The sequence below is a fragment of the Solanum pennellii genome, chromosome 7 (genome assembly GCF_001406875.1).
Source record: "Solanum pennellii chromosome 7, SPENNV200".
Taxonomy (NCBI): domain Eukaryota; kingdom Viridiplantae; phylum Streptophyta; class Magnoliopsida; order Solanales; family Solanaceae; genus Solanum; species Solanum pennellii.
The window spans coordinates 10,935,717-10,957,663 of NC_028643.1; the positions used below are offsets into that span (position 1 = coordinate 10,935,717).

General features: G+C 36.6%; 1 pseudogene; it reads left to right on the top strand.

Moving 5' to 3' along the window:
* The first annotated feature begins 3,143 nt into the window (after positions 1–3,143).
* Positions 3,144–21,947, top strand: part of LOC114077981 — a 76,916-nt pseudogene continuing 58,112 nt past the window's right edge.

Genomic DNA, 21,947 nt, shown 5'->3' on the forward strand with positions numbered 1-21,947 from the left:
AGTTGGGGTTTACACCTCATTTCCAGCTTAATATTTATAGTTTTATTGTCCTCTATAACACCTCAGAACTTATCAAACCAGAACAACAGAAAAATGGGTGAAAACCAAAAGGTTCGCAAACTGTGAACAGAACCATGGTCCATCGACATGTTTGTGGTTCACACGAAGCCCAGCAGTGGTGGACCACAAAGCCCTTCACAGGTCGTGGATTTATATGGAAAAAATAACAAAAGACAAACCACCCACCGGCAAAAGGAAAGATAAAAGCCGCTGGAGAATTTTCTTCATTTTCACCTATTGAAACATTATCAATCATCCATCCAGACTATGTTCAAAGACATAACAAGACTAGCATCTACCACACATACTAATAGGTATCATCGGTCATTCTAACACGCACCTTATAATATAATAAATAAATAATAAGATCATGCATTGAACCACTCACTTCTCAACCCTTTCCCTCTCTTAGAATATATTCTATTTACACCAATGCTCTAAATACTAGCCACTTTGATAAAGACTAACATATTTAGGTTTTATTTGATCATAGCCTAAAATTGCTAACCCCATCAAGTATCTCCGAATACTTCCACCTTCCTTTTCTACCTAATCATTATTTCATACTCTTAATTTTCCGTCACCTTACCTAACAAATACCATTTAATTTCATTACTCCCACTCTAACCTCAACCCACTCCCTTTTGGTACTTACCAAAAAGAACAACCCTCTATATTCACCACTTGACCCTAGAGACTCAAGACCATTCACTATTGCCCAACAAACATACAAATTAGAACATATCCACGTCACCACCTATTCGCATGCACACATGATACACTCAAATAACACCTCCCTAAAGAAGGATAAGAGGTTGTAATCATGTAAAGAACCCAACTAGTAGGTTGGGGTCGATCTCATGAGTAATATGGTTTAGGCTTAACTTCAATATATAATTATGCCTATTTAGCCAAGGTTTTTCCAAAAATAGGTAATTAAAGGGGGGGGGGGTTGTGAAAAAAGTTTCTTAAACACTTCTAAGTTTACAAGTGAACCAAAGTAAAGAGTTATTTTTTATCAAGTTGTGAGACTAACTAGGACATATGTGTTCCTTATAGGTTCATAACATCGTATCCCTAGCAATGTCAATTTTTTCCTAAGTGTTTTGCATGTAAAATGGTAAGTTATGTATCTCAAAATCCTTGGTCCGGCATCTAGAGAATTTTTCCCCGTACCTTGGTCCGGCTACGTGTGTATAATTTACTAACCCTTCCCTTACTTCATATTCGACATCATAATCGATGTATGACTTAGTTATTACTTCGCACCAATCGACACTAGCATATTAGATACTATCCCACTAAATCTAGGGTTATAATTCTTTTTCTATTACTACCTCCTTGGTCAGACAAGTAGCAACAAGACGAGTTCTAACGTTGGCCACCGTTAAAAAGACCTATAAGCAAAAGAATTATCAATACATGCAAGAACCTATTTGAGAATTGCTTATTTGCAAGGTTTACTTTGTTAATTACCTATGGTTCCCACAATCCTAGTTGTGGATTTAGTTACCCATGCAAGAAAGATCACAATTCATAATTTATGAAAAATCATGAACTTACTTCAACAATAAGAATAAACCCAGAAAATCAACTTGAAATTGCAAGATAAATCTTCAAACCAAATCCACAAATTGAATTATTGCCAAAGTTTGCAAAGACCAATCTCCAGAAAAAACAAGAACAATACTAACAATGTCTAACCCCAAAAACAAGGTTTTAAACCCTATTGTTAGAAAACATTGTCCTAAATAAAAAGAAATTGAAATAAGGAAAGTCAGTCCAAAAACGAAGAATTAATCGACGACCCCTACTGACGAACGACAATCCGTCGACTGCCTCCATCAGTCCAGACTAAGAGTATTTTTCTCTACTTTAGATGGAACCTTCTCTAAATAAATCAATGGACCAAAAACACGGTCAGTCGATGCACCTATGGTCCGTCGATGCCCTCCGTGGCTCCATCTTTATAATTTCTCCAACTTCGGATACTAGAACTATCTCTGATTAAATCAACGGTTTGCTAGTATGATTCATCGATCAATCGATGCACTATCAATCCCTCCGTAGTTCCTCACTTGGTTACATTGGCCTGAGTTTCTTTATTAGTCTGAACTGCAATCGACGGTCACCACCAACGAAGCGTCGATTGAACGACGGGCCGTCGATGGCCTTCGTAGGTCGTCTTTCTGCACTATTTCCAGCTACCTTTTGTGTTTTTATTGTTGACTTCTTTCCTGAAAACTAACATAAAAATATGTTAAAAGTACTACAAAAAGGCTCTTGGCATACACAACACTTAAGAAAAAAACATTGAAAGCATCGTGAAACCACGGTACATCAACAGACATAGTTCCACCTACACTCGAACGTCAAGGATTGCACATATGACCAATATGGAACATAAATACTTCACAATACACATTCATTGCAATTAGTTGGTCTTCTCACGAAACCTAAGCCCAAACAGTTATCTTGTCGGAACATGTCAATCTGGTCCCATAATTGTGCTAGAATGTGGTAACCGGATCCAATAGTTGTGCCGGAACGTGGCAACCTGATCCAATAGTTGTGTTAGAACGTGGCAACCTGATCCTATAGTTATCCTGCCGCAACATGGCAATCCAATTCCCAATCACACTCCACAATCATAAACACAAGTACATAATCAAGATCATACACTGTGATCAATAATGCAATATTCGCATCAAAACATCCATTATAATGAAGTAGTTACAAAAATATATCACCTAACATGGAATCACAACTATCACCTATGAGTATACCTCAATTCCCAACATATAATGGACCAAATTTAGCCCTAGTTCTTTATTAGGGTTCGTTATTGGGGTTTAATTGTAATATACCAAAATTAATCAATTTTACGACTTTAGTACATCGCACATACCAGACACCATAAGTTTGTTCTATTTTAACTAATACCCTTATATTTGAAGAAATACTATTCAAGAAACCATTTTGGAAACTGCACAGGTCATCCAAATTTTGTGGTAGATATTCTCCGATGCTAGATTCACCTAGAGAAGAGGAAGGGTGTTGATAGGGATCGTTTGATGACCCGGATGTGGAATATTATTAAGGCCATTTACATTTGCATTGAACGTGGAAAGGAGATCCCCCATCTTGACCCAAAGGACTTTTCACAATTTTCGATGCAGAAGGAGGCTTGTGCTGGCTTGGAACGCCCCGAGGACATGGACACAATGTGGAAACTACCCATTCTGAGAGTTCCTGATTGGTTGTTGCTTTGATTTCTTCTCTTTCTTACTTCTGATTTTAGAACATTTTTGTTTTTTTTCTTTAACTTTTTAATAATTTCTATGTTTTGTGGCACATGGATGTTTGTTTTTGCTGTCTGATGCAACCGTATTTTAAATCTTAAATTAGATTTCGCTACCACTCTTGTTGAATACTGGTTCGGGAGTTGTAGGGATTGGTTTGGATCCCTTTCAAGTTGACATTTCGAAAGCAGAGAGTTCAGGGAAAAACTTGGGAGGTTTTGCCTCCCTTCGTCCCGCTCTAGTAGGATAAATCCTACTGTAGTGGCACCGCTCTAGTGGGAATAATCCAAGTGGATCCGGCGAAACCATAACCTAGGACAAATTTTTCTGGGTTTCTCAAGATCTCACAAGATCCCCATTTTACTATTCCATTGAACAACTCAATTTTTCAAACTAGGGTACATGATACTCAACTAATAATGTTATAAACCAGTCCACATTAAATCCCACACCCTTAATGATTAGATTTTATCTCGATAGATCACTTGATGTTCACGGAACTACAATTGCATCTTCAAAGATATATCCAACAATTTATACAACATCCAAATCAAGATACACAATATTCACAGCCAAAAATTAGATACAAGGTCAAATATTCACAACTATAAATCATGCGTCATACCCATCTCAGTTTATAGGTTAGTTCGTCCTATAGATGACCATTGCTGGTCATCTATGCCTCCTACGACCCTCAAGGCCAGACACCATTTGGAACCTTTCCAGTTCTAGTCAACTTTGCTTGTATCCCTTCAGTAATAATCACAACATTCGACTTACCTGGTTGAGGTACCAATTGGAAGCGGGAGATACCAATTGGACTTAACTCATATCACAAGAGTCGCTTTGCACGAAAGGAGAGAAAGCATGGAACAGTTCCTATAATGCTTTCTAGCCTCTTACAGATAAGATGTAGACGTCAACACACATAATTCGCCGGAACCTAGTCCACACTTGATCTTATACAGGGAGATCGGTAATCTGGGCTCCTATACAAATTTGTCATGACCCACCCCACCGGGATGTGCAGTCAGCCACTCTAACACCTAAGTAGGAAGCTCTCATACCCCTAAAGTTAATATATGCATAAAATTAATCAAACACATATATAATTGAGATAAATATTTCTGACGAACTCTTTTTCACGATCTAGTTAAGAATTGTAAACTAATTAACAACCCCAAGGATCTAGTCTGTGAGGTACAAGAGCTACTAAGAATAAAGACCTGGAAAAATAACAAAAGACACAGCTCCAACCGGCAAAAGGAAAGATAAAAGCTGCTGGAAAATTTCTCCATCTTGTCCTATTGAAGCATAACCAATCCTGCATCAAGACTATTTCAAAATAAATAGCAAGAGTAGTACAGTACAACTACACGTACTAGTAGGCATCATCGATCCTTCTGAAGCCCACCTCATATTATAAGAAATAAATAATAAGATCATGCATTAAACCACTTATTTCTCCACCCTTTCCCTCTCTTAGAAAATCTTATATTTACACCAATGCTCTAAATACAACCACTTTACCAACAACTAAAAAGTTTTGGTTTTATTAGGTCATCCCTTAAACATGCTTACACCATCAAGTATCTCGAAATACTACCACTTCCCTTTCGCACCAGTCAATCACTCCCACTCTAACCTCAATCCACTCTCCTTTGGTACTTAACCAAAAGAACAACCCTCACTATTCACCACTGGACCCTAGAGCATCTTGACCTTTCAATATTTCCCAACAAGTATACAAATTAGAACATATCAACATCACCACCTATTCGCATGCATACATATATTTCCACCTACACTCGATCGTCAAGGATTGCACATACACCCAATATGGAATATAACATGCTTTACAACACACATTTATCGCACTTAGTTGGCCCTATCATGGAACCCAAGACCAAACGATAAACTTACCTGAACGTGGAAACTTGTCCAATAGATGTTCCAAAATATGGCAACCCGATGCAAACATATATCACCCGATATGGAATCACAACCATCACGTACGAGTGACTCCTCACTTCGTAGCATGTAATGGAATAAGTTCAACCCCAGATCTTCATTAGCGTTCATTATTAGGGTCTAATCCTAATTTACCCAAATTCATCTGTTTCCCGACTTTATTACTTCGAACACAGCGGATACCATCATCTTGTTCAACCTTACTGTATACTCATATTTTTGAAACAATTTTATTCAAAAACAATTCCAGAAACCCAAGAGGTCATCCAAATCTCTACTTAAGTATTAACCTTAATTATGTAGAACTATAACAATTTCTCCATGGAAATCACTTGGTGCACAAAGGTCTACACACAATCCATATTATTGATTTCATACATGACGTGGTAAGCATGTATTCACAACTACATAAATGCATAAAATCTAACCTAATAGGGTTCCAAATAGTTGCATAGGGTTTTTTATTTTGGTCCCAGCTTTTCCGGACTCCCTACGGTGAAATTTGCCAAAAATCTGCAAGATTCTGCCATTTCAATGCTAGAGAACTCCTTTTGCTTCTTTCCCAAACATAGAATGCTTTCTTTTTAATGATTAATGGTAATTTACAAAATTTTAAGGTATTTTAGGAAGATGGAGGAAATATAATTTCTCATAATTACGTTTTGTCCTGCCTATTCTATTGTAGCGCAACTTACTCTATTGTAACACTGCCACGCCAGCAGCAGCTAGCCCGCTGTAGCGGGACATGATCAAGATTTTCACGGAAGTTTTTCCTTTCTAAATAACGATAGTTCGGTTTGTTACATTTGATTCCACTGGTGGAGTCCTTTCATGCACTAGGTCACTATAATTCAATTACAATATTGATTCCCTACATATTGGTGAGACCCAAGGTTTCTCGAACTACAGAGAACTGTTGTGATTTAGCTGCTAAAATATTCCAAATCAGATTTCTATGTTATTGCAACACTGTTGCTTAGTTCCTTGCATGAATTTCATAACCATATTTGTGTAGATTCATTTAGTTCACGTGAGAATGGTGAGAATCTTGTTTATATTAGTTATGTTGTATTGTACACATTCGAGTTGGGAGTAGCCTTAACACCAAGTTGGACTAGGGTCAACCACCCTCAAAGAAAGAGAACTACGTGCTCCCGTATGTATACAAATCCCCTATGTGGGCATCAGATTTTAGTGATAACTCCAATTATGCCTCTATACCCCTCGCATGGTGTATTGGGTCCTCTAGATAGGGATTATACATCGGACTCGACGTTTAGCTCACATGATTTATGGTGGTCAATACTATCTCCCAAGACATTAGCGCATCGACCATATTACCAGTTATATTAAGTATTCAATCTCATCATGTTATGTACTTAGTCATTGCATTAAGTTTAGTTCATATTATATATATATCAGTATTACCATTATGTTCCGATTATATCATTGTTAAATATGATTTATTCAATTATTTATCTTTATATTATCTTGCTTGCTCAGTACCTTTTTAAGTATTGATGCATGCTCTGCGCTATATATTTTTGTGATGTAGGTTCATATCCTCGGAATTCAGATCATATGTACATCGGTTCCCTTCCATATTAGGATTATCATTGATGATTTCTCAATCTTTGAGTATGATAGACATGCTCTTTTATATTTAGTCTTTCATGTTAGTTTCATTTTTTTTCTAGAGTTAGTTGGGGGCATGTTCCTGTATATCTAATTAGTTAGTGGCTTATTTCAGATATAATCAGATTCAAATTTGTTTTTGGAGTTGTAGTACAATGTTATTAAATATTATCCATTATTTATATGGAGATTAGTATTCAGCATTCCCCACTATTGAAGTTTATCTCATGCTTTAAGCTTCCACACAATATCTTTCATTTCAACAATGTTTATATGTTTATGATATGCCAGCTTAGGGTAAGCTTCAGGTCACTTGTGATTCTAGGTGTCGTGTTTACATTAAGAATCTAGGCTCGGGATGTGAAAAACCTAGTATCAGAGCATTATTATTTAAGAGGACTTAGATGTCTGAAAAGCCGAACTAGGTAGAATCTCTTTCATGGGTGTGAAGTGCACCACACTTATGAGGGGGAGGCTACAAAGTGTTTTAGGAAAAATTTTACTTTTTTTTATTGTACATGGGTGTGGTCTTCTTCCTAACTCAACGTTATTCTTTTAGATCAGGCCTCCTTATAGATTTTATGCAAGGAATGCTAATACCAGCATTGCTAACGTTGTTCCTCCAGTCGAAGAGCATGAGGTTTTGAATGCAGAATTTCAGATTGTCATTCAACTTCTGGCTCAGAATGTATCCAACCAATACAATAAGCAGGTCTTACTTCTTACAAATGTTGGATTAGTGAGGTTTTGTTAGGATGAATCAGCTTGAGTTTCTAGAGTTGCAAGTTGGTGAAGAGCCACATAACTTCATATATGAGGTCAAGATAATCTTTGGGGTGATGTAAGTTGATAGAAATGATGGGGTAAAGTTGGCTTCCTACCAACTTAAGAATGTGACTCACAAATAGTTTACACATTAGAAGGAAAATAGGTTGCACAATACAACTCCTATGACTTGGAGTGTTTTACCAAATCTTTTTTGGACAGGGTCTTACAAAGAGAGTTGACTGAGGCTAAGGCTCAGGAATTTATGAATTAGAGGAATGTTCAATGTCGGTCAAACAATACGGAATTAAGTTCAGCGAGATCTCTAGGTATGCTCCACATATGGTTGCTGATCCAAGGGCAAAGATTAGTATGTTCCTATTCTGGATATGTGACTTGGTGAAAAAAAGTGCAGGAGTGCTAAGTTGTTGGGATTGTTTAGGTAACAGGACCTAGCAAACTTGTCCAAAGTTTGAAAAGAACCATTCGAACGAGAGTCTTGCAGGTAAGGAATGATGTTTTAGGTGTGGTCAGTCTATTCACATGTTAAGATCTTGTGCTTCTTCAAATATAGGAAGAAGGAGGTAGCAATAGTAGGGTTTCGTCTAAAACTCAAACACCACCAACATGTCGCTCAACTCGGCAGGGTGCTTTATTTGGTACAGGTAGTGGTCAACGCCATAACAGATTGTAAGCTCTCCATGCTTGCTAGGATCAGGAAGATTCTCTTTTTGTGGTCACTGGTATATTAGGAGTCTTTCGCTTGGATGTTTATGCTTTGTTCAACCTAGGGAATGCACTTTCCTTTGTAACTCCTTATATGATATCATTCTAAGAATGGATTGGTTACATTCATTTTATGACTCAATCGATTGTAGAACTAGGATCATTTGTTATTTGGTTTCCAAGTGAGCCAGTCTTACAATGGAAAGGTATAGCTTAGTGCCTATGGGTCGATTCATTTCCTACCTTAAGGATAGAAAGATGATCTCTGAAGGTTATCTCTATCATCTATTTTGGGTTAAGGATTCATGCTTTGAAAGACGAACTCTTGTGTCAGTCCAAAGAGTAAATGAGTTCCCAAAAGTGTTTCCAGAAGATATATCCGGAGTTCCTCCCGGAAGGAAAATCGACTTCAAAATCGATCTCCTTCCAAATACCCTACTTATTTTTATTTCTCCTTATCTAATGGCTCCAACTTAACTTAGAAATTGAAAGAACTTCTAGATAAGGGATTCATCAGACATAACACTTTCACATGGGTGCACAGTGTTGTTTGTCAAAAACTATGATGGTGCTCTCAGAATGTGCATTTGCTATCGTTAGTTCTACAAATACATATTCAATAACAAGTACCTTATCCCAGGATTGATGACTTATTCGACTTATTTTAGGGTGCTAGTCATTTTTCTAAAATAGACCTTAGAACAGGTTATCATTAGAGGGATATCCCAAAAATACGATCATTATGACATTGTAGCTAAGTCATTTGGACTAACAAATGCTCTTACCGCTTTCATGAATCTAATAGTATTTGGTATTGTTCTTTATCGTCAATATTGATAATATTCTTGTTTACTATAGCAATTTTTGTAAAACATGTGACTCAATTGAGGATTTTCCTAGAAACTCTCAAAGATTGCCAATTATTCGCTAAGTTTAACAAATATCAATTTTGGTTGCAATACGTTGCTTTCCTTGGGAATATAGTGTCTAGAAAAGGTATTCAAATGGATTCTGATAAAATAGAGGCATTGAAGCAATGGCCCAGACCCACCTCTCCTATAGATATCAAAAGTTTCTTGGGTTTAGCGAGTTATTACAGAAGGTTCGTGGAAAGATTTTATTCCATAGATTCTCCATTGACTAAGTTGACTCAGAAAAAGGTTAAATGTCAGTGGAAAGAGAAGTGTTAGAAGATCTTCCAAGAACTAAGAACTAGGTTTACCACGACTCCTGTTTTGACTATAATAGAGGGTTCAGACTGTTATGTGATCTGTTGTGATGCATCTAGAGTTAGTCTAGGTTGTGTGTTGATGCAGCGAGGTAAGGTTATAACTTATGCTACTAGATATTAAGGTCATGAGAAGAACTATCTGACTCATGACCTCGACCTTGAAGCCGTAGTATTTTCCGTAAAGATTTGGAGACATTTCTTATATGGTGTTCAAAGACCATAAGAGACTTCAATATGTGTTCACCTAGAAAGAGTTGAATCTTTTCCAGAGGAGATGTGTAATGCCCCAGAAATATGGGTGTGTACACTGGCTAGGAAGTTGGCCAACGCATGCGTCAAAGTTGGGCGCACCTATGTTGGCCATATAGGCGGCGTGTGCTGAAGGAGGCATAGAGTAGGATATTGAGGCAAAGGGTCATGTCATGAGGCAAAAACCATCTAATATGTTGCATGACATTCCTTATAGTGACAAAGATGTTTGACAATGACTTGGGGTTCACCCAAGGGCTTAAGCCTATCGGCAAAGGCCGCGTGCGGCAACGTATTCGACTGCCGGACTTTCTAGATCTAGTAGTGGAATTTAGGGATTCCAAGATATGGACTTATTCATAGTCCATCCTTATATATGTTGACAAAATTAGGGGAGAAACGGAGTTCATTTGGTTAACTCTTTGACTTAGCAAAGGCTGAAGGCATTTTGGTAGTTATGCCGAATGTCCTAAGGCTATAACCCTCCCTACGAGTATGGGAAGGGGCTGAACTTTCATGGAGGTGTGAAGAAAGTCAAGACGAGAAAGTACAACCTAAATACATCCAATTTAGAGGTCGGATGATTAGTCTATGGCCCATTATGATTCACCGGCACGATGATTTGTAGTCCTGTCACATTGGCAAAATTATTTTAAGCATATACGAGGGGGGTATACATGTTGATAGCGTACCAGCCTCCCCGGGCAGATTCGCCCCAAGTGTGCTGTCTTGAAGTCCAACTTCAAGGGACTTCCTAGGCACCTCAAAGGAGTGTCTTAGGTAACCTTATGAGTTTGGGAAACACTATGGGCAGTGTGCGACTAGAAAGTCGACGTTGGGCCTCCGACGGCCATGGGGGTTAGACATACTGAACGTTTGGCCCTCCGGGACATTCTCCTTGAGGGAAAAGACCTTTTGGCCAATTGAGAAATTGAGGTACTCACTCAAGAGCCTCGTGAGCTGACTTGTGAGCTTGGCAAAGGTTCAACGAAGCTAACAAGCGTCCATAGGCCTAGATGTGTAGTCGTGTGGCAACGCTGCACTGTGAAGTTTGTATGCATGATGTGTGAGCTATGTCGGGCTATGCCCTAAGACGAATGAACGCACAGTAAGGAATACACACATGGATAAGGCCAAGGATGTAACATTTCCCTACTCAAGCGAAGCAACAAACTTAATTTAAGGCACAAGGCGACTCACAAGCTTGAGGATTGGACTATGCATGCGGCAGCGATACTTAGGTCCTGGCATGGAATATGTATATCCATAGACAAACCCCAAGGAGCATATGTAAGTGAACCTACATGTAATGGTGCACCAGATAAGTTGAATACATGTCAAGTCATAAACAGACATCAGACGAGCGACAAAATGAGGGGAACTATGGGGTGAACCTCACCACATGTACAAGGATTGTACTAAGGCAACTGGGGCAAGTTGTTAGGCTGGACCTAAGCTATTGGGAGATTTGGGAGCCGAATGGGAAATTGTGTGCCACTGACGCAGTTAAAAATTACATCGTGACTTCAATTCCTTAATAACTATGACATGGATATTTTATACAATCCTAGTACGTCCAATGTAGCAGTTGATGCTCTTAGCAGACTATTGATGGGTAGTGTAGTACATGTTTATGAAGGAAAGAATTATCAAAAGATGTTATCTCTTAGGAGTTTGCTTTATGAACATATATCATGATGGTATGATAGTTCAGAATGGGTACGAATATTCATTGGTAGTGGAGGTTAAGGAAAAACAAGACATTGATCCTATATTGCTTCAATTAAAGGGTTCACAAACCAGTAGGTATTACTAGGGAGATTAATGTTCCTACATGAAAGTGTAAAGTGATAAAATGAATTTAAGATAGCCCACAGTCATCAGAAGTCCTATGCAAATATAAGGAGAAGGGACTTGGATTTCCAATTCGATGATCGGGTTTTCCAGAAAGTAAGTGATGAAGTTTGGAAAGAAAGGGAAGATAAGTCATCGATATGTAGGTCATCAAAGAATCTGGAAAAGGGTTGTTAAAGTGGCTTACGAGTTAGAATTGCCAGCACAACTAGCAGAAATATTTTTAATATTTCACATTTCCTTGTTGAAGAAGTGCGTGGGTGATCATACATCAATAGTACTATTAGAAAGCGTGGTCGTGAAGGATATTCTCACATACGAAGAGGTGCCCATTGAAATGATAGATCCTTAGGTTCAAAGGTTGAGAAATAATGAAGTAACTCATGTTAAGGTTTGTGGAGGATTCAATCAGTACAGGGTCTACGTGGGAAAAAGAAGTAGCCTAGAAGGCCAAGTATACTCATATATTTCCTTGTCATTCCATTCAAGCTTGAGGTAAAAGTTCCTCTCCATCCTGTCAGTTTACTCTTGCATAAATACAATCCTAGTATCGTGTCTTTCGGTTATACTTACATTTTCAATGTATTTGCATGTTCTTTGAACTTAGTTCACTCATATATCAGTTTCTAGTACTTACTGGTAGGGATTGCACCTACTTTCCTCCATACTCAACTAGTTTATACTTCATTTGAGGGTGAATGTTCCCAAATGGGAGATATTGTAACACCTCAGAACTTATCAGACCAGAATATCATAAAATGGGTGAACCATGACATGGTTGACAAACTGTAAATGGAACAACAGTTAGTTGACCTATCCGTGCTTCAAACCCATACATGTAGTGGTAGACCATAAAGCTTATCACGGGTCATGGATCCACACACCGGTCATACAGGTGCTCATGGTGGAGCAATAGAACCCCTTAGGCCCTTACATCAGACCATGGAGCCCTCCATGGTCCCTGGTCTTTATGACAGGCCATGGGAGGATCCGTGGACTGGTCCTAGGATCAGTAGCTATTGTCCAGGAGTCCATGAACCATATAAAGGAACGTGGTCTTTGTGATGGGCCATCATTGTGCAATGGTTGGGCCCCGTTAAATTTTAAGTGGGGTCAATCTTTTCTTTTCCCCGAAGCATTGGACACCTAAACTACATCATTTATCCCCTAAAATAGGAAGTTTAGGTCAGTTTAAGCCTAGTAACTTAGTTAGAACATAACCAAATCGATCATTCACAAAAATCATTCAAACTTAGATTAAAAGAGAAAGAAAAAGGAGTCAGTTTTCCCAAGAACATCTAGCTGGTTTTTCAAATTTCAGCCCAAAATCAAAGAATTTCTCGGTAGATTTAGTCACCAGGCATGTGGGATTTCACTAGTGGATTCCTTTCATCTAGTAGGTCCCTAGAATTCATTCAGAAACTTGGTTCCCTTAATATTGTTTAGACATCGGGGTTCTTGAACTATAGAGAACTTTATGTGATTTAGCTGCTAGAATATTCCTATCAGATTCATATGTTGTTATAACATTATTGCTTATTTCTTTGAATGAAATTCAGAACCCTAAATGTGTTATCGTTTAATTCATGAATTACACTAGCTTGGACTTATATATATATGCCTCAGAATTCAAATATGTCATTATTACGATTTAAATGACGTATTTTCAGTTTGCATGTCAGAATGTTGAGCTTTAGAGTTTGTATCAGTTATATTATATTGTACACATTCTTTTTTTGGAGTAGTCTTAACAACGAGTTGTACTAGGTACAGTCAACCTTATAGTCTCAAATAAACTTGCCCCTATAGGTGTAGAAGTCCCCTTTGTGGGCATCAAGTTTTAGTGATCACGCCATTCATGCCTCCATACAGCTGACAAAGTATATTGGTTCCTCTCGATGATGTATATACATTAGAATCGATATTTAGCTTATGTGGTTTAATATTTGTTAATATTAAATCCCACAGTTAGACTTTAGTGCATCGACTAGGTTACCGGTTATATTCAGTATTCAGCGTCACCCTTTTATGTACTTGGTCATTGCATGATGTTTAGTTAATATTCAGTATATCTCAATATTTCCATTATGTTCTTATTATATCATTATTAAATGTGCTTTGTTTAGTTATTTATATTTGTTCAACTTTTCCTATCTTGCATCCTCATTATCTTTCAAGTATTGACAAATAATCTGCGCTACATCTTTTCCTAATGTAGGTTTAGGGACTTAGCAATCAGATCACGTGTATATCGGTTACCGATCCACATAAAGCATTATTAGTTGTGAGTCTTCATTCTTCGAGGATGATAGACATGTTATTTTACATTCAGTCTTTCATGTTACTTTCAGGTTTTTTTCTAGAGTTATCTAGGGGCATGTCCCACGTTCTCTAGTCATATGGAGACTTATTTTACACATCGTTAAATTCAACTTTAATATTTGAGTTATAGTAAAATGTTATTAACTCTCATCATGTATTTATTTGTAGATTAGTATTGGGTATTCCCCACCATTTCCTTTATTCTAATGTTTTAAGCTTCCACACAATATCTCTCATTTCAAAGATATTTATGTGCTTGTGATAAGCCAGCTCAGGGTTAGCTTGGGTTTACTCGTGATATTTTGTCCCGTGTTTACATCAAGGGGGTAGCTTCAGGGCATGACATCCTTAATGCCTACTTTATGCTCTAGATTGATATTAAAGTGTTAATTTGCAGCAATGAAGTAAAAAAAGCAAGGCAAGCTCATTACTAGGAAAAAAAGAGCAGACTTATAATCTATTCTTACCAGAATAAACATGGCTGACTTAGTTTATCTATGAACCATACCAAAATAGAATCAAACTTTCCTAAAATCTTAGGAAAACCAACCACAAAGTCCACTACTATTCTTTCCCACTTCCATTCCAGAATTCTTATTCTTTCAAATAAACCAGCAGGCTTTCGATGTTCATACTTCACTCATTGCAAATTTTGACACTTAGAAACGAATTCCGCTATGTCTTTCTTCATGTCTGACGATAAATGAATTCACTTTAGATATATGTACATCTTGATCACACCATGATGAATAGAATACCACAAATCATGAGATTTTGTCAACAACTTTTTAATCAATTCATCAACTCGAGGAATGAATGATATCTATGTGATTGTAAAGACCTTCAATAGGTCAATTATGCCATGTTGCTTCTAAGGGGTTCTCCCCGGTTGTGACAAATGTGGTATCAGAGCATGAGGTTTATCAAATTGATTTTAGTGTCCAATGTCTCATATTTCCATGTCTAGTAGAGTCTCGTTCATCGGTGGTGACTCGTGACATATCTATGAGCGAGACTCTATAAGACGATAGAGTTTTCCTTCTCATCATTCTCATGTTGTGCAATAGAACTTAACTCTATAAGGTCTCTCTCTTATATTTTCTTGTCCGCTGATCTTTTAGATGTAATTGCTCGGACGAGATTGTATCTCTATGCTTGAGAGAGAAAATGTGAGTTTTTATTCTTATTTTGGTTTTATGGTGTAATGAGTATATGCGTAGGTGAAGTTTGATATATGTTGATGTGATGCCATTTATGGCTGTATATGAGATCTATATGAAATGACATGTTTTGTGAGGATTTATGTTATGATATGGTTATAGCTTGTTAAACAAGTTGTTATAGTTGAATAGAGCTTCATTTTGGAATAATGAGCTTCTTTATGAGTATGCAAGATGGTAGTATAATGTTATGGTTTGCGTTTGAAATGCTTTGGAAGGAATGCGTTAAATGGTAAGGATGTATGTTGCCTTTGTATATGTTTAATGGTTCAATGTTGCCCTTTGTACATGTGTTATTCCTCATAGTTGCCTAAAATGAAATGGAGTCCTTTGTGTAGGCTTGGTCCTAGTAGTGAAGGTAGTGTGTTTACCTTGTAGGATGATGATGTGGGTTGGAATGACTTAGAAGATACCTTACCCTAGTGTTTGAAAAAAAAAAAAAGAGGCCTTATGGCTAAGTCTCCTCTATTGTTTTCCCCTAATGTTTTATGACCCTTGGTATATATGGTATAGTTGAGACTTTATATGGTTTGATAGTATGACCTAACTTAATTGTTATAGATTTCCTTTGGGTGTTAGGGCTAGAGTAATGATGATGGTTGAGTTAAGTTGTTCTTAAATGGGTTTACCCTAAGTGGGGGATGATGATGTGAGTAGTAAGGTTGTAGATATTTCTATCTTTTCCTTCTTTTCTTACTTGAGATTGAAATTAAAGATGTTCCTCGAATCATGTTCATGATAAGAGTCTTGCATAAAATTATGATTTGCATGTTCTCCATATGTTATATATGTATTAAATGACACTATGTTATGCATGTTTTTAATGTTCTAAATTGCATAAAAAAAATTATGATCAAATTGATGTTTTCTCATGTTGATTGTGCATCTTTTTGTGTTAGTTGTGCATTTAACTTCATGAGATAATGAAAGGAGCATGTTTGATGTCACTTTTAATGTGTGTTATATTAAGGCATTAAATGAGAAATGGATTCTCCTTAAAATGAAAAATCATGAGTGTCTTGAAAATTATATGACCTTTATGATTTGGGAAGTATGAATGTTGGCTCATTCTTGAGGAGTGAAAGTACGTTAAGCCAATGTCTTTGTGTGGGCCTATAAACTGTAAGAATTTCCCTAAAATGATTTATGTTTATGAAAGCTAGTGTTATGGTAGAAACAAACCTATGTGAAATGAATTTCTATTGTTGTAATGTGTGTGGTGTGATTTACCCTTTTGACTTCAATAGGAAGGATGTACAAGTATGTATGTTAAAAGTTCAGAAATTCTCATTTAAAATGAATTGACCTTTGTGCATTGCTTCTGTAAGAACTCACGAGATATGTAAGTGTGTTGAGGAGAAGGACATTCCTCCTTAAAAATAACTAAGCATGGTAAGGTTGAGTATGACCTTCTTGACATTATGGATAAATGATAAGGATCTTTGTTGATATACTTGACTCAAGTCTATGTGCATTGAAGTATGAGTGCTTAATTGTTTCTTGAGTGATGTTGAACTTTCCTACGTGTGACTTAAAGGTTGTTGCATAATAAAATTTTAACGAAATAATGTAAAGACCATGTTATGATTCGGAGAAGGATGTTCCTCCTATGAACAAGACAAGACCCTATGTGTTAGGTGCATCAAAAAGTTAGTGAATAAAGTTTTTGCTTGTTTGCATTGCATTGAGGGCTAAATGGTATGAAAGTTGGTGTTCCTTATAATTTTGGAGCATTGACTTATATTTGATGATTTTATAGATGTTGTGAACTGCTCTATGGGGTCATTGAAGTCCTTTAAGTGTTTTAAAATGTTTCAAGTGTCATTCGAGGATGAATGTTCCTAAGTAAGGGATATTGTAAGGAACCTCAAAATGAATTAAGGTGCTTAGCGCCTCACATGTGTATAAAAAGGTTTAAAATATGTTAAGTGTTTTAGCATGTTTAGTTTGAAGTCATTTGGATGTAAAACAGCCAAGAACGTACGATGACGTTTGAAAGTTAGCCTTGAGACATGCATGTGTGTCTTGACATGTTTTACGTGTTGGTTTTAGTTGAAATTGATATGGAAGGTCCCTAACATGTTAATGAGTGTATTTAAGTTACGACTCCACAAGGGCCCCGCAAAAGGCCTTCAAGGAGGATCCCAAAAGCTGCCTAGATAATGCCTTCGCAGTGTCTACCTACGCCCATGAACAATGCCTCGTCAGTTCAACTACGGCCCATCGGGGGGGGGAGGGGAGGAGTTTTACGACACTTAGACTGGGAGATAAATCCAATGATAAGCCCTCAGACCCAAAAGATGGTTGCCAGTACGGCCCGTGAAATTGGTCTAATGGTCATCGATGGTGGGCGATGATGCAGCCTTCAATTGCTGCCAGGCGCACTGTTTTACTAAGGGGTGAATGGGGAATTCACCCCACGTCCTAACCTGACCCTAGAAATTTATTTTACCTATTTTGGGTATATTATGTTTTTTATTAAGATCAAAACCCCATACCCAATTCATTATTCAAAATTAGACTTCCCTCTCCAAAAGAAACCTCTCTAAAAACCTCCATTGGATATGAAACTCAAGAACAACTTGGATCATGTATTACCATGTGGTATTCATGAAGATTTTATTGTTTTCTCCTAAAATGAGGTATGGTGATCCTTCATCCTTAGTCAACCTTTCTTCTAAGGAGTTCCTTCTAATGTTTTCAATGAGAATTCTATGATAAAACCTCCCATATTTCAATCTCGCCATGTGTTCTTTCTCAAAACATTTTCAAAAGAATATTCATGATGAATTGATGTTTCTATGCTGATATTAAAGTGAATTTCAATCAAATTTCATGATGAACTTTGTTCCCACCAATTCACAAATTAGCCTACATTATGGGCATTGTGATCTTGAATTTATGTTGATTGAAGTATTATTCTAGCATGTTGAATTGCTTGTATCTACTTCCTATAATGCATATTGATGGTGAATTATGCCTAATTTATCAATGTTGATCAAGGTGTGAAGAATTGGTAAGGATTGACCTATGTTCTTCTACTTTCTATAGATTGCTAGTGTAGTGAATTCAATGTGATAGTCGATTCTATGGTAAATGAAACATGATTTCGTTTATGTAACGATATCTTTAGCTACTGCACTGTGCTGGTATTATTGTTGAATTATGAGTATTGATCATTGATGATCAAAGCAAGGGAGATTGGGAAAAATTGCTCTATTCCTCTACTTTCTATAGTATTGCTAGTAGAATTGGCCTTGCATGGCACTCTGGGGTACGGTCCACTTATGGTGCCGTGTTTACTTTCTTTTCAATCCTTATGTGATGTGATCATGACCTTGAAGGAAAATTGGTGTAACATGAATGTGTGGTTATGATGATAACAAGGTGGAGTAGCATGTCTAGTCTTCTATTCTAGTATCATGATGTATGTGTTTATATGTCTATTCTAATTAAACGAATTTGTTAGGGTTAGGTATGGATTAGTTACTGCCATTTATGATGTAAAAAAGGTGAATTTCCCCCCTAGCTATGTACCCCTATATGAATGTGTGATTAGATAATGCTAGGAGTCTTGAATGAAAAGGTTTAAGTGGTCTTGTCTCCTATGCTAGTATGTGATGTTTGGTATATGATTGAATGTGTATTGTTGTCTTATGAGTGTTGGCTTCCTCAATGTGATTTTAGTAGTCATTATTTGATCATGTTGACTAATGTACACACATTTACACCTCATGCTTGCTTACAAGTAGTATAGGTTCATAGTGTGTAACGAAGAGTATTCTCATATGCACTTGTGTCTATTACTATGCATGTCGAGTATATGTCCATGAAGTATGTTATGTATCCCTTAAATAGGATGACTTCATAGGTGTACTAGTATGGACAAGGGTATGGGACCTTTTCTATGCAATGCACATGTGTGCCTTGATAGGATTGTTCCTAGGTCGTGATCTATGTACATGAATGTGAATGCATGAGTATGTTATTAACATTTCTTATATGCTATTATGTCATGTATATGATATGATGATGTATGAATATTTATAGTGTCTAATCGTATTTATATGAAAGGATTGCTCATATAGTTACACTTATAATAAACTTATCCATCAATGAAATGAAGTATGAAAATGTGTGGTCTAAGGGTGTTATGTGAAAGGTTTGCTCACATATATGTAAACACACACATGAAAACTTTTCCATTATGCATGTATGATGATCTATTTCAATAGAGGGGTTCTTGAAAGATTTTTTTCATGGGTATCTTTAACTAGATAGTGCTTGAATATGATATGTCCATGTGAAAGATTTTCCCACATCATATACGTTGATGAAAGGAATTTATCATCTATAACCTATGAGCTAAGCATATGATGGGTTAACTCTCCTAAAGCCTAATTTATTAAAGTAATAATAATAAATGATTTTCAATAAAAGGGAACTTAGCATAGCACAGAGTGAATTTGAAGTTGAGGGGTGTGCCTTCCCAATGTGGGAAGGTAGGTTAACCAAATTCTCACGAGGTGGATAACTATAATACCCCATTTTGCATAAAGAGGGTTTCCATATATGCCTCCAAGTTCCATACACTATCCTTTCCCTATAGGATCTAGCAAGTGATATCACCTAATATTCTCGCATGATGTTAATGTTCTACTATGGCAAGGTAGAGCACCTTCCCTTGATGTAAGGTTCTACAACACCAAATTCCATGTTTAGCACCCATGGCCTTAGTGTCGGTTAAGTCTATAGTTTTCCTAAAGTAAAAATGGACAATGGAAGTGTAGTAAGGACCATAACTAGGATAACCTAATGGAAGTTGCTTAGTGTAGGTGAGGGTATGGGACTTTACCTATGCATTGCACAAGTAGCTCTTGACGGGAGTTGTAGGAAGGTGTTCTAATGTATATGATCATGTTTATGTTCCTTATGCATGACATTGTAGTGTTATATACTTGTTGTGATTAAATGCATTGTATGAGTGTTAATGAGTCTATATCATGTGGCCTTACCTTATATGCATAATGTTGGTCTTAATGTCTATATGATGAATGTCCTACTTGGTATGCATGTAGTTGACTATAGTATCATGGTTGATGTATGTACATCTTAAGGCTTGTAGTTTTTATAGGTTTACTTAGTATGTGTGAAGTTATGGGACTTCACATGTACATTGCACTAGTATGCTTAGATTGAGATTATGAGTAAGGTGTTATGATGTCTAAGTGAAGTGAGGTCTATCTATGCTATTGATTGAATAATGCCTCTTATGATGATATTGGTAAGTCTTGGCTTGTATGTGGTCTTGTAATGAGTTCTTCTATGTGGTCCATAAAGTATGTTTGGTCAAATGTGAAGTATATATCTTATTATGTGAATGATTCTATGAATGTATGCATTTATATATGAAGGTTGTATGTGTGTTTTCCTTCTGTCCTTAAGGTGATGCTTGAGTGTGGATAGTTTAATGGGACATTATCTATACATTGCACCAACTATCACTAGAGGGTAACTTGGGAATTTAAGGATTTAAAGTAAAACGAGCTTACTGTAAAGAGAAAAGGAGCTTAGTGTAAAGTGAGGTTACTGTAAAGTGATTCATGTTGTGCCTAAAATGAAATGTATGGTTTTAGGTGATGTTGTAACAATTGTATATACCTAAATGAAGTATGTGAATATTATGATGCTTATTGTTCAAAGTTTTATGAAATTTTCACAAAAATACATTATGCATGGTTTCAAAGTAAATGTCCCTTTTAAATGCATGTTTTTGCATGGTTGTCATGCTTAGTGCATTCTGGTAGTAACACCATTCTTCTTTAACTTTTTACGTAAAAGTGTAGGTTATGGATGCTTAATGGATGTCTCTAAGGTGAAGGGCTTGATAAGTGACCCCGAAGCTCAATGAAAGGGATCCTTATGTTCAAGGATTTCCTATTTCAAGTTTTTATAAAGTCTTGTAATAAATAGTATATGATTTTATCTTACAAAATAAAATCACATATTAAACTATTACTAGACTTTATAAAAAGTTGACATAGGTAACCCTTGAACTTAAGGATCCTTTTCATTGAGCTTCGGAATCCCATATTTAGCCCTTCACCTTAGATACATCCTTTAAGCATCCATAACCTACACTTAACGTAAAAAAGATAAAAAGGAATGATGTAAGTACAAGAATGCACTAAGTAAGGCAACCATGCAAAAACATTTCATTTGAAAGGGACATTATACATTGAAACCGTGCATCATGCCTTTTTGTGAAAACTTCATAAAAATTGATACAATAAGAATCATACAATTCACATACTTCATTAAGGAATATACAATAGTCAGAACATCACCTAAAACCATAAATTGCATTTTAGGCACAATTAGAATCACTTTACAGTAACCTCACTTTACAATAAGCTCTTTTTCTCTTTACAGTAAGATCGTTTTACTTTAACTCCTAGACTTCCTAAGTAACCTCTAGTGATAATTTGTGCAATATATCGATAATGTCCTATTAAACTATCCACACTCAAGCATCACCTTAAGGAAACTAAGAAAACACACAGACAACATCCATTGATAAATACATATATTCATAGAACCATTTCACATAAA